The sequence below is a fragment of the Schistocerca piceifrons genome, chromosome 4 (genome assembly GCF_021461385.2).
Source record: "Schistocerca piceifrons isolate TAMUIC-IGC-003096 chromosome 4, iqSchPice1.1, whole genome shotgun sequence".
NCBI classification, from domain to species: domain Eukaryota; kingdom Metazoa; phylum Arthropoda; class Insecta; order Orthoptera; family Acrididae; genus Schistocerca; species Schistocerca piceifrons.
In genome coordinates, this window is record NC_060141.1 from 168,325,383 (window position 1) to 168,340,040 (window position 14,658).

At 35.4% G+C, this 14,658-nt stretch overlaps 1 protein-coding gene across 5 annotated transcripts in view; it reads right to left on the reverse strand.

Annotated features, from left to right (window-relative positions):
* Nucleotides 1-312: 312 nt before the first annotated feature.
* LOC124795006 (MAGUK p55 subfamily member 7) overlaps nucleotides 313-14,658 on the reverse strand; it is a 268,265-nt gene continuing 253,919 nt past the window's right edge. For all 5 annotated transcript variants that reach the window (XM_047258764.1, XM_047258763.1, XM_047258766.1 and 2 more), the window contains one exon: nucleotides 313-6,424. The gene's annotated coding sequence lies outside the window, so the exon portion shown is untranslated. The remainder of the gene's footprint in view (nucleotides 6,425-14,658) is intronic.

Genomic DNA, 14,658 nt, shown 5'->3' on the forward strand with positions numbered 1-14,658 from the left:
ACTGAAACGACCACCTTTTTTCCGTTTTGAAGCCATCACCACAAATTTTTACAATAAACAAAGTGCAACACGTCCACTCCACTACAGATCCAAGTTAGCACTGAGGAGTGAGGAGTAGCAGATGGTGACAATGAACTGAGTATCAACAAACAACACGTTAGTCACTGACCTGTCGTCAGCTGGCGCACGGCCGGTGTATGAAAGGGTCGGATAACACAGAAGGTCGGATAACCGAAGATCGGATAATCGAGACTTAATTATTATTAAAAACAGTGTGTATAATACTAAAAATTTAAAGAATCTAACTTTGAATAATAAATAACAATTCTTTATTTGTGAATATGATTGTTTACAGGTACTTGCATATATGATTTAAATCATTGACAATAATTTTCACTGAAGTAGCTATGTCGTAACAATGGCTCCTTCAGCATTTAAAAAAAAATTACAAGAAAAATTAATGTTTTATAATTCAACAGACAGAAAGAGTATAGCCTGTATCTGAATTATTGCTAAGAAAATGTCAAAATACATGAGAACTGTACGTGAATTAGGTGGTCCCACAATATTGGATTTATTCTCAATCAAGTGCAGTTTCTATAACCTACATAAAAGTAAATTCTTACTGAGTCACAAAAATGAAAGGCCAGAAATTAAAAAGGACAAAATGATTTCATGTTTCCACACACAATCTGAAACTTTAACCTTTAATAAGTACAAATGTATAACAACACCTCTAAGGGCCAATTATTTAAAGAACATGCACTCCATATTATGGCATGGATTTATGGAGGGAACCATTAATTTAAAGACCACACAATGGCTAATATTCATACAAAATGTTGCCTTCACAGAAACTTATTTTAATATGTCTCAGTAAAGAAACAACAACAACAATGTCCACCTTTGAGGTGTAGGAAAACATCTGAATTTTAAGCTCATTGCCAAGTTTTATCAATATGAAAACTTGATGCTACCAAGATTGAAACCTGTGCACAACACTAATATCCAACACCATGAACACACTACAGTGAAGAATTATGCAATGTTCACTGTATTTGTATAAAGCACTATAATTTAGGAATTTGTCAGCAACAAGGTTTTTTTTAAATGTGCAATATGTATACATGAGAAATATGGAGATATCCTTTAAAACTGATTAGTCAATGAATACAATTACAAAGGGTTTTAAACACCTTTTCATTTTGGGCAGAAATAGATAAAATATGGTAGTACATCCCACTTATAGTAACACTGATGATAAATATTAAACAGTTTATGAGTTGTTTTTTACACAACCTATAAGAGAATAGATCCAAGATGGTGAAATGATAACCACCCTATCCTCATAAAAGTAAAAATAAATAATCACTCCATTATAATACATTGAAATTTGTGACCAAAAATAACGAGTCTGTGATATTAAACTATTGTAATTATGGCAAATGGTTTCTGCTACAGCTTAGCATTCACTGAATTCTGGTTCCTGGTGGTTTGTTGTACACGTAAAAAAGGCAATAACGAACTGGTTGATCTTTTAATAAATACATACATAAATAATACACAGAAATAACTTATCTAGTTTGCCAGCATTATTTGTGTAAATGTTGTTTCTGTGTGTGATAAATTATGTTGATCAGTTTTGCACTATGGCACATAAATAATAACAACTTTTGTCAGTTTGAGTACAAAGTGACCAACATTTTATGTTTAATTATTTGCTAACACCTCACCTACACAACTGTTTATGACAGAACAGAACTTCTTTGAATCATGCACAACATGGAGACTAAAAAAATTCTATAAGATCATACAAAGTTCAGTGTGAGGAAGTCCAGCTCCAGGTTACAGTATGAAGTCAACGATGTCAAACAGAAAGCCAGTGAGAAATATTTTCAATAATTTTACAAAATTGCGCAACTCTTTAATCAGTGGTTGTATGGCAGTGTGGTTGCAGAAGAATCATACTAAATTAACATCCTTACAGAAAAAAGTAACTACACCAGAGCTGACTTCCCTCTATGGAAACAATAAATAATACTGGAAAATATTGAAGAGCTCTATGTTATAACATGCAACAGAAAATTACACAGAATCAATAATGAGGCCATAGTCTTCATAAAATAAATAAAGACTAGAAATGAAACAACACTACAGATGAGGATTCACTACAATTTTTTGAATATATCAGTGTCAAGGCCTTGAGTCTTTGCAACAGTATTACATTTTCAATGGCAGTATGTGACAGCCTGTCAAAACTGTTAGCAAAACATCCCAGCATAAAGATTTAACATTTGCAGTTATACATGTATGCACCTATAAAAAATTGCAGAATACTGCAATTGCTTAAATACACCAAAATATACATTAGCCAAGAAAACTTTTTTTTTTTTTTGTATGTTACATGTTGCACCTACTATGATTTCGTTTTTAGAGCCCTCTCCATATCTGATTAATGAATGAAATCATTTAAGAACATCCAAAAGTGTTGTGCACTGATGCACTCACCAACAAATTGTGGATCATATAAACTTGAATATGCTGTTACAACATTTTATGATCTTCAGATCTGAAGATGATTATTGCATGGTTGAAACCATAAACAGTGTAAAATTGTTTGGTTGATGTTTCTGTGAATAAATATTTTTGAAAACTTTTCTTAAATCATTGAACAGGAATGGCAGACATTAACCTACCAACTGCAAGAATAATGTGCACAATAATACTTTTTCTCCCCGTCTTCACAGTTGTCTGCCTTTACCTATTGTCTTGAGTGACATGCCATTCTCTTCAACCGTCCCCAACGCATCCCTCTCTCCCCCCTGAGGAAGGACTACCAGTTCAAAAACAGGACAGTGTTGTCACTTTTACTTTTATGTGCATCCAGCAGTACTACATATTTCCCTTCCTGAAGATAAGAACTGGTCGGAAGTTAGTTCTCATAATTTATTAATTCCCTCGACTGGATTTTCCTTCTGATATAGTTTTATATCTAGAAATGAAGCAGCACACTATCCGTAAGCTTAGCAACAATTTACATATGGCCTGTGTTTACCTCTCTCACACAATTATTGGTAGTGATAGTATCTGTCTTCATCACCTATCTACTTCAATTTTTTTAAATTTATTTTTTTGAGAATTTACAAAAGTTTATTCCACGCACTATATAATTTTGTGTTATTCACTTAAAATACTATATATAAACATGAGAAAGATGGGGAGGGGAGAGGAATGGCAACCATTATTCAAAAATCTTTGCACACTGACAGTTTGTGTCTCTACAAACAATGAAACATTTAACTGCTGATCTCATACACACAATATAACATAAAAATTCACTAATAGCCATAAAAAAAGAAATGGAATGTTCATCTTTTAACAAAATAGCATCCATTCTCTCTTTAAGAAAATTTATGAAACTAAAAAGGGGCAAGTTAAAAAGAACGGTGTGTCAGACAGCCATGAAAAGAGCTGTTGACACTGTTTTATTTTATCCTTTGTAGCATGAAACAAATTTTATTTCATAAGCTCCAATCATATTATTTATAATATGAAAAAGAAGATAGATCACTGCTCACCAAATAGAAGAGACACTGAGTAATGGACAAGCATGTAAGAACGGCAGGAAACACTTAGCTCTGAATCACATCCTTAAGGCACAAAATGTTTAACTTCTGAACAAAGCCATCCATCACAGTTAACAAATTTGCACAAGTAACTTACTGCAGTCTCCTAAGTGAATATGTGCGAGCGAGTTGCCGTTTGTATTTGTGAGCTATGATGAAGCACTTTGTCTGAAAGCCAAACATTTCCCACCTCATAGATTTTATTCAGAGCGAAGCATTTTCTGTCCCCCAACCATCCCATCTTCGTTCTTTGTTCACTGCTTCTTTTACTTCGTATTTAGTGATCCATCTTCTTCAACATATTGTAAACTTGTTATTTACTTCTCGCTGTTGGAACCATTTCCCCTCTGTTGTGCACATAATTATCTTATCTGTTTATGGTATTACAACCCATTGTTAGCAAGTTTCTTACATGACTTTTATAACATCATAATCCCAGTGGTTAAAAACAAGGTTCTGTGAGACAATGGAGCATATTATTTTGTTAAATATTATAGACTTCTGGGGCAATCCAAAACAGCAGCTTTGTCATTGCTTCACTCGAAGAAAGTCATTATTCTTAGGTAGTTTACAGCTTACATTTTCAATTTAAAAAATTAAAAATAAACTGATGGTACAAAATCACACATACGTCATACATTGTGTTTACGGACTACAACTTACGAAAATGTACTTTATTGTACAGGAAACTACACAGGAAATTCAAGTGGGAAATAAATACTAAAGCCAAGTACTGTGATGTGGAAAAAACATCTAAAGATATCCAAAATAAACATATGTTTTTCTTTTCCTTTCCCCTTTTTTGTTATGACAGGCTATCTACAACAACTTATGGTATGCCAAAACAATAGATCTCTGTATTTCTATTTCTTTTTTTATGATCACTTTTAAATACTTGATATATAAATAAATATCTCATGAAATATTCTGATAACAATAAAGACAAAGATACAAGAAACAGTCATTATTACATTATGCAATCATTAGAACAACAAGAATGCACAATTACAGGAAATTAATTATGAAGTATGCAGGCAACTCATGGATACACATCCAAATGTTATAAGGAAATAGATCAGTTTCAAATTTACAAAGGAGAACTAGGATTATGCATGTAATCAATCTGACTGGAGGGATTCCAGCAGACTTGATAAAGGCACAGGCTATGATATAAAAACAAGTTGGCTGTCTTTGTTACTATTTAGACACATCATGTAATTACCAATGTTAAGAGCATATCATCAGTCTGCATAAGAAAGGAACTGATGAATTCTGAGTCTAAAAAACCTGCAAATTATCTTCAGTTTCCTTTATTCACTGCCTACAAGTACAACTACACAGTGATTGGCTGTCCTCCTTCTGCATAGTTAAATTAACTCTGGCTGGGTTTTCTATTTGTAACTGCCATTACAACAGTGCAATTAAACAGAATGTCTACAGCACCATCTTTGTTAGTTCCAAAGCCCTGAGGAGACATTTTCGATAAATGTACATTCCCACACATTTGTTCACTTTTTGATCCATTGTTGAGTACCACACTTGTCCTTGTTTTCTCTATTGTTTCAAGTTTTTAAATATCTCTAGAACAGAATACAAGAAAAAGAAAAAAAAACTTTGCTGTTGCAGTCTTTATTGTTACACACACACACACACACACACACACACACACACACACAAACACACACACAAATAGGTTTAAATAAAAATTACTTCTCAATGAAGTGATGCAAAACCGGATATAAATGGCAAATTTAAATTATCTACATTTTATCAGATTTATAATGTCACCAGTCATCAACGGACTATTGTTCCTGCTCAACATTTAACTTTTGATGTTTTGGTAAAATCTTGTTAACTGAAAATCCCTATAAATATCAAGAATAAAACTAACAAAACATTTACAATTTTAAAAATTTTGTTAACAAACATTTTTTACGCACAAGCATGGCACAACTGTGCGATCACTATATCAAGCTACTAATAAATATATTAATTCAACTGAATTTCAAAAGATATATGACAACTTTAAGAAAGCTGCTGGCCTCAAAGACCACAAGTCAAAATATGGACAATAATGAATGACAAAGGATTAAAGAAACTGCAGTTAATGTATAGTTCAAACAACCAGCTTACAAACTTGGTTCTGACAAAACTGACACTAATGTTAATCCCATATCTGACAGCTAACAACTATGCTGACAAAAATGATCAAAACTAATGTAAAAAATTCAGACTCAGTAACATTCATAATGTTAATCTATGTACTTGTTTTAATCTCATATTACAATGGCAGTGATCAGTGAATTGCTTATCACACAATTAACAAAGCTGCTGAACAAGAATAAAAAGACACCTGCATGATTGTGACAACAATTACAATGTGGACAGACACACATAATGAAACAGGAGCTTTACAAGCTAATAAAGTTAACACTTTTGTTTGTAAAATGCAGCCTCTTTTGTCAAAGATGCAATTAACTTCATTCTTCCCACAGAGACTGCATAAAATGCTGACAGAGTGAACACCCACAATCAGTCCACACCTTATATAATTTAATTTTACATTTCATACAAAGGTTGCAATATTTTATATAACATATAGAACCATCAGAACAAATTAGAAGAAAGTATTAAACACAATAGAAAGGACTCTTCTGAATGATATCTGAAGACACTATTTTTTCCGAGGCAGTCCAATACATGTTGTCAATAATCTCATCATTCTATCTTCGTACTCAACTTCCGTAGCAAGGCATCCAACAAACCGACGTACCATTATGATACAATCTGGTATCCAGCTGTAAAGAAGTAAAAGATGATAAAAATCTACAGATATAAGTTAAATTGAAAAGTACAAATTATACGAATAGTATAAAGAAGAACACATTCACTAAGTATAGAAATCTATGTTTCTAGAGCAGAGATGGCAATAGTAGTAACTGTTAAAAACAAGGATACAAATTTGGGACATCAATGCTGTCAAAATATTCAAAAACAGTAGTTGATAAATTGTAATGAAATATTTTTGGCCTCACTTCTTACTCATAGTGTTTTATAGAAGCAGCCACTGGTTTATTAACGATTCATCTCACTGTCATGTCCTCCATACTTTTCCTAACCAAAATTTTAGTTTCAAGTTTAAATTTTTTGGGTAATTTCACATTTGCTATTGTAACTCCTGAAAAAAAAAAGGGCTCTTAAGACTTGGGCAGGCAGACAGGGCAGGCAGACAGGTGGACATCAAAGTGATCCTATAAGGGTTCTGTTTTTATCGACTGATATATATAAAATAAATAAACAACAAATTAAAAAATATAAAAAATAAAAATAAGACTTAAGGTTTCCTGTTCTATGGAGTCAGCAAGGGGCATGTATTAGTTAACTAACAGTCATTAAGATACGGATATTTCCAGTATGAAAAACAGTGAAGGTTGCAAATTACGTAGTCTGTCAGTCTTACATAGCATGCACATATATGTTGTTATGTATTCATGTCTACTACACTTTGTGTTGCAATATGTATGTTTCAAGGTTATAAGTATGGCCCTATCTTAGCATTGCTGCATGCCTTTGCATTTCAAAAGTCTGACTATTTATGACCACTAATGCATTATCTGTAGTTCCCAAACAAATTCTGAAGATACATCAAATGGTCAAATTGCATAAATAAAGCTTCTGCTGTCATTTGCAACCTACACTAAGGTTGCTGCACCATAGCCACTGATGTTTCCTAAAATTAAAAGAAAATTTTCCTTTTTTCCTTTTTAAGAGTGTACAATGTGTGTTTGTTCAATTAAATTTTCATGTTCAAAATAAACAGGTCATGCTTTAGTAATATGTTCTGTTTTGCTCCAATCAAACACGCCATTGAGGTTAAGGTCCAGTTCCATAACTTTTCCCAGCCGTCTTTTGTTTGAGTTGCACCCATCATTTTTCTGAACCACCTATCAAGTACCTCTATGCTCTTCATATTCTATTTCATTTCTAAGCACTCATATACAAATAAACACTCTGGCCTTAAAACTATAATAAAATGCTCATTTTGTTGTAAACATTTTTAGTTAAACAATATGCCCTTTTTATTTTATTAATTCTTGCACCTGCGGCAGATCTTTATTAACCCTGGTTGAATGAGTAATTGCTTTTGTAAGATTTGCTGAAAGTAATGCAGGTCAACTGCAAGTAACTTTAGTTTTCCTTAATTTCATTGAATTTCCTCTCTAGAATTATAAATTCAGTTTTATGATTATTGAGTTACAATGTCAATTCTGTAGTCTTATGAATATTGATAGAATCACTGATATCTTTTTCACTTCAGTGACATTTGATAAACATCTATAAAGTTTTGTTGTAATATATTTATGGTAGCTTTAATTCAATTTCTTCACACAATTTGTTTGCTTTCTGTTTCATGTGACGAGTTCATCATATTGTGACAATGTAGCACTTTACTTTTCTGTTGATGCAGAGATTTGCAGTCCAGGTTGCCATGATGTTCTAGCCAAAATATTTAGTAACATTGAGAAGTGGTAGACACAGCATATGTTCCATTCAAACTAACATTATTTGTTTGGGAATAATTGATCCAGAAACCAACTGTAGTGTGTTTTACTTCTGGTACAAGGTGTATCTTTGAAATTACTCTGCGTGTCAAGTTATCTTTGTTCATTTATTGATAAGTATTTGAATGAATAAAAAGTAATTGTGTATACTTCAATTCTATGTAATTATTTTACACGATTTGTAAACTTCACACACTTAATAGTCCAGTCAATGAAGGAAAATTAGGAAGAAAAAATTGTGTAGTTGAAAATTTTTGTAGAGTGGTAGAAGGCAATGTCATGATCAGCATACTAAAAATCCCCACCAGTGGGGTGTGAGTATGGAGGTGGGGGGACATTTGAAAGACACTTTTTAAAGTTCTTCCTTAATAATTTGAAAATAACAGCTTCTAAAGAAAATGATTCCCACTACAAAATTAAGCTACATTAAGTTTCACCCAAAAATGTCCTACTCATTTTTTTCTCTAGGACTAATTGTTTCCACTTAGCAGGGGATGGAAAAACTGCAGATTATTAAAAATAGTATTTTAGTGGTACAAAATTATTGTTTACTGTTAAATGAGTGGGTTAAGGACTAATATTAAATGTGTGTACCATTTCTAAGTGCAGTAGACCTGTAGTAATGGATAAATTGTATTCTGGAGTTGTAACAGGGGGGAGAGGGTAGAAGAACGAGGGAAGGTAGGTCACCGTATTGCGGTCATGTAATTTCCTGCTTCATAGTCTGTAAACTGAAAAGTGAGCAGATGACACCCCACTCTGGGTCCTCACTATGTCACAAGAAGCAACTATAGGGTGTTTCACAAAGTTATATTGAACCCCCACAGCGTGCCTTAGGAACTGCTGGTGGAGCAATGCGCAGATATGACCAGGTGGTGTTTATTTTTCACAAAGTACATTAACACTACATGAAATATAGATATGATTACTAATAATAATAACACAAGAAACACAAATGGAGAAAATGTATTTAAATCTCTGTGCCTATTTAACACTGCTAGAGGGAAAATTGATTCTCAGTGATCCTGTACGGCATCTTCCTGTCGAATTCTCTTAGAGGAGCAGACAAAGTAACTTGACAGAGCTTGTGCTTATATAATGGAGTTATTTTCAGTTTTTGAAAGGAGCACTTCTTTCCAGCTTTTATGTAAAAGAGACTCTTATACTTAATGACTGAAAAATGTGTAATTTGCATGTGTGACATTGTCAGTGACCATTTTAGTGTTGGTTGGCCAAGAATTGGATTGGTAAATGTCGCTCCTTGCTGCTGTCTATCATTTTTCATATGCCTCCTGGAGGACAGACTTCACTGCATGTTGGAAAATATGTAGTTTTCCATATTAGAAGGTGCATTTTTTGGATCATCTGCTTAGCTCACTCCATCCTGTTACACATCCATAATATAATTTATTTCTTAATATGGCTCTAACGCACTTACATGTGGTACACACATTTAATATTTCTTCTTAATCCACTTCATGTAACAGCAAAAAGTAACTTATATCATTAAGACACTATTCTTAATAATCTGCAATTTTTCCATTCCCTGCTACGCAGAAACTATTACTTCTGGAGAATTAATGAAAGGGACAGTTTTGCAGGAAATTTAAAGTAGTTTAATTTTCTACAGGGAAACATTTTCATCAACAGGTACGTTTTTTAAATTATTTAAGAAAACGTACAACAAAATGTCCTTTAAATACCCCCACCCTCCACCACCACATTCACACCCCCAGTGGTGGGGATTTTTTGTAAATATTCATGACACTCCCCCTCCTATCACTGTACAAAAATTTGTGACTACACGATCTTTCTCCTACTTTTTGATCTTTTTTGGTCTTTGTTGACTGGGCTAATAATTAATGACCCCAATAATAAAGAAGCAAGTATAAGTATAGACAATGTATTTTGTCAACACATAATAACATGCCACAACAATGGATAAGACTTATAAGCAATTGTGTACAACCAACAACGAGGTTCAAGAAGTTCACAAAGAAATCCAGGTTTTGGAGCTCCCCCTTCCTGCAATGCAAAAAGTGGACACTGTGCAGTGCATAGAACCGAATGCTAATACAGTGCACAATGCCACCTCAATTCAACAAACACAGACAATAATGTCAACTACACATCATTGGGCATTTGACCTTTTCAATAAGCCAGGAGGTGATGTTGAGCTAGATTTGAAAATGTTGACTGCTCTGTTGATCTCTTCCATTCTACAACTACACTTAGGAGCAATGAACTGCCTGTGTGTCAGTTCATGATGTTCTTCTGTGCTGCACATCCAGTTACGGGCCCCATAGTTTATGTCCAGTCAAACACAAATTTGGTGTGCAGTCACAGAAAATATTTTTGCACACAAAGAAGTTACCAATGATCATGGCAGAGTTTACACTAATTACTAGCAATTTAGACCAGTACAAGAAGCCACACATTATTGTGCACCTGCCATGTCATCAAGCATATCCTGAAAGCTGAATTGATTACTCGCTGCATCAAATTGCCTGACCAAAAGCTCAAATAAGTGCTTTATCAAGAAAAAACAGTGACGAAATTCTTCCAGAATTTTGGTGGCACCTACAGGGTATGACTGACACAATTAAGGTTTTGGACGATTTATTGTTATATATCTGACAACACAGCTACTACCACAATTGCAAGTAGCATTGGTACTGGATGACAATCAACCAATACACAAGTTGCTAAAAGTGGTTGATGAAATATACACTAAATTGGAGTCACCAGCTAAATTTGAAGTGACATCATCGGCATATGACGCACCAGCATATGCTGAACAAGTCTGAAGAGATGACCCCCCCCCCCCCCCCAACTCCATCAAGCGTTTTTGAAGAACTCTGGCTTTACGTGCCACAGTGGAGACACTGGCCGAACAGGTTTGAGAGTAGTAGCAACAGGGAGGACCTAGTAAACAGCTACAATCCTGGCGTACTACAGCTCTGCAACACTAAGATTATTGGCTTACTATTGTTTGCTGGTCCACATGTATTTTAGTCGGCAAGCGCCGAAATACACGAAACCAGGTTTCTACCTAAAGGACACTCACAATCTAGATTAAGTGTAACATTTCACAAGTCAAACAAAAAGTGCCCTCTGCCACAAAGATGCAAGACAGGCAGAATATCGTGACACAGCAGTAAACAAACTGGGCTGCAACATCTGGTCAGCATGCTACCAACCCAGTGTGAACCTGACAATAAGCCAAATGAGCATTCATGCCTAGAGCTTGTCATCCTCTGCACCTAGACATTTGTAGTTGTCGACATCACCAAATCAATATTAGACACTGACTTTCTTCTTCATTGTATATTAATGTAGATTTGACGACAGCATGATTACAGAATACCATTGATGGTAGCACAGTAACTGGCATATGGGTATGCTCCGCTTACAGCATAGTACAGAGCAGGTGTGGCTAGTGGTCCCCATATTAGAGAAGGCTGCGACAATTATCCATAGGAACTAACCTAGACCTTGGGCTAAGCTACAGATCAGGTGGTCACCGCAATTAAAGATTTCAGGGGGGAGGGGGTTGCAATATCAAACTCTAGCCAACGTTTACATACTATATCTTCTTTCAGTTTCATAACCAGCTACAAAATAATATCAAAGCCACCAATGTCACATTTCCCAACATTTTACCAAAACAGATCATACTAAAAGATGCATTTTGAAGAGATCTTTAATGTGGCGCATGTAAGGTCACTACATGCTTAATGTTTTTTGTATTTTGATTTCTGAACTTCAGACATTTAATGTTTTGTACACTCAAACTGCGGCATTTATGAGTTTGCATGACAAAACAATGATGTTTCCATTACATCATGGATCTTGTGCTGCGATTGGCTGACATGAGCAATCCGAATAACTGCCATGGTAATTTACACACTCTATTTGGTGTATTTACAGCTGAGTATCATGAAGATATGATATAGCACAACCAACCACTCAGCTACATTGTACATTTCCGTGTCAAAATTTCGTGTATACCCTTACCCGAATTTACACTGTTTTTGTACACTGTATACATCGACTCTGGCTGCACCAAGTTCCTTCACTTTCATTTTAACTGCATGTTCCAAAATTTTACCTGATAAATTGCACACTGAATCCATACTGTGTTGTTCTCGAACTCATGGTATGCTGCTATTATTTGCAAGAAAGCAAAACCCCCAAAACTTGCATAATACACTCACAAAAAGAAACTTGCTAATAATGCGTATTACCCACAATCAACAAGCAAAGAAACTAAAGTAACAGGACATATTTTGAATATGGGGTATATTTCTTGCACTTTTATCTAGTCATTCGTGAAACTCTCGCTAGGTGGTCATACTCATGTTACTACACTGTAGTGCACTCTGGCGAGACATCTGCAAACTTATTCCAATGGTGGATAGAATACCCGATGGCAGATATAAAAAAAATTGTTTAAAACTCTATCAAAGCAATACTACAAAACATCAATTAATGACGCACCAAAGCATAATAGAGAAACATAGAGACAGGGATTCAACAGTGAAATTTCAGCAACTCTGGTCATTCCCTTTTGATGTAAGCAGTGGAATGTGAAAATTGTGTGCAGGTTGGTAGGACATCCTCAGGCTAAAACATGAGAGTCTTTGGGACACCCACAAGCACTGTACTACAAGGAAGCCATGCCCCCAAACCTCTGTTACATAGAGCTAAGTGGCATTTCAAGGCGCAGCCTTGAAGACTCGCTACTAGCTGTTTGAAAAACATTGCTTGATATCACTTATATCAAGTTCCAGAAACCTTGACTGGTATTATTTAAATCTGTGTGGGAAATATGTGACGTTTTCTGGTAATTTTATTTTATTTTTTACATTATTGGAAAATTTATTTTAATATTTATTAAGAGTGGCTCTGCCTCAGAGCCTTTAATTATGGGCCACACCTGGTACAGAGGATAGATAGCACCAACACTTATGACAACCCACAGAAGAAGTTTCAGACTGATTTAGAATACCAGCACAGTGCAGCAGTAAGCACAACATTGTGCATCATACCTGTATGGCACGTTACCGAATTGTTTTGCAGCACACATACAAACTGCACTGAAGCACCTAACAAAAACAAAGGCCATATTTAAAGAGATTCTCCATGCTGGGAGAACCTGTTTTTCTGACAGACTTTGTTCTTTACCTTTGCACCTTGGCCACAAGAAAGACAGCTTATGGTGATTACCTCACTTTAAACACCTGAGCATTCCCAGACAGGTACCCTATACCAAATTTCAAGATTTTATGTGTACATTAGACCATTCAAAAATTTTCAGTGTCATAGAGTGCTTCAAAGCATACAACCAAATAATTGTGGCGCCCTGCAACATCCCAAAGATGGCAGTGCTTACAAACTTCAGCATATGTGAAAATTTATTTACGTCATTTGGTCTCAAAAATGTCACACAGATGGGGCATATTTTACAGAGGAAGTGTTAAAGGAGCTTCCATTTTGCTTTGCATACCTGGACAACATTCTAGTTTTCTCAATTTCATGAGTGACATATGCAAGAAGTGTATCAGGAGTTACATAACAACACTACAGTGCAGAAAGAAGATAAATGAATCATCAGAAAAGCAGAAGGGACCTCCTTAGACACACAGTTTCAGCAGATTGCACTTGCCCTTTACTGGAGAAAACAGTAGCTCTACAAACCCTTCCAAAGTAGACAGACTACCAGCAATTACGATGCTTCCTGGGAATACCAGTAGTCAACTTTTATCGCCACCATCTCCAGGCAACAGCAGCTATACAAACACCACTTCCAGATACACTTGCAGGACACAGCATCATAGGCCAAGGATTCCCCAAGTGGGCCTTGGAGATGGAAAAAGTTATCCGCAATCTTCAGGGGAACCGAGTTAGTGCAATACTCCTCGCTCACCCAGTGATACTTGCACTTCTGGTAAGAGTTGTACACATCAGCCAAACAACAATAGATGCAGACCTACACCAACAAATTGACCAACAATGGCAACCATAATATTTTTTTCCAGTGAAGCTGTGGTGAAATGTGTATGACAGAGAACTACCTGCAATTTATGAAGCTGTTAAATAAATCCAACCACACACTGTGAGAATTTACACTGAGCAAAAACCAACAGTCTCCACTTTCCAGAACACACTGATAAGCGTTCCCCTGTCAGCCAGCTTACAACAGATGTGTCCCGCATAAAAGGAGCAGAAAACAATGTGGATGATTACTGTTTGTGCATCTGTAGTTTGGCAAATACTATGGACCACCCAGAACTTGCCACCACACAGACTGCAAATACACAGCTACAGCATTTATTGGTTGACCCTTCCACAGGATTGTGACAGGCACAAAGTTAACACTATGGGGCAACATCTCTCAGCATAAGTCAGTCAATACACTGCATTTTACCAAAACACAGGAGTGCTAAAAGGAATCCTTAAACTTCGGT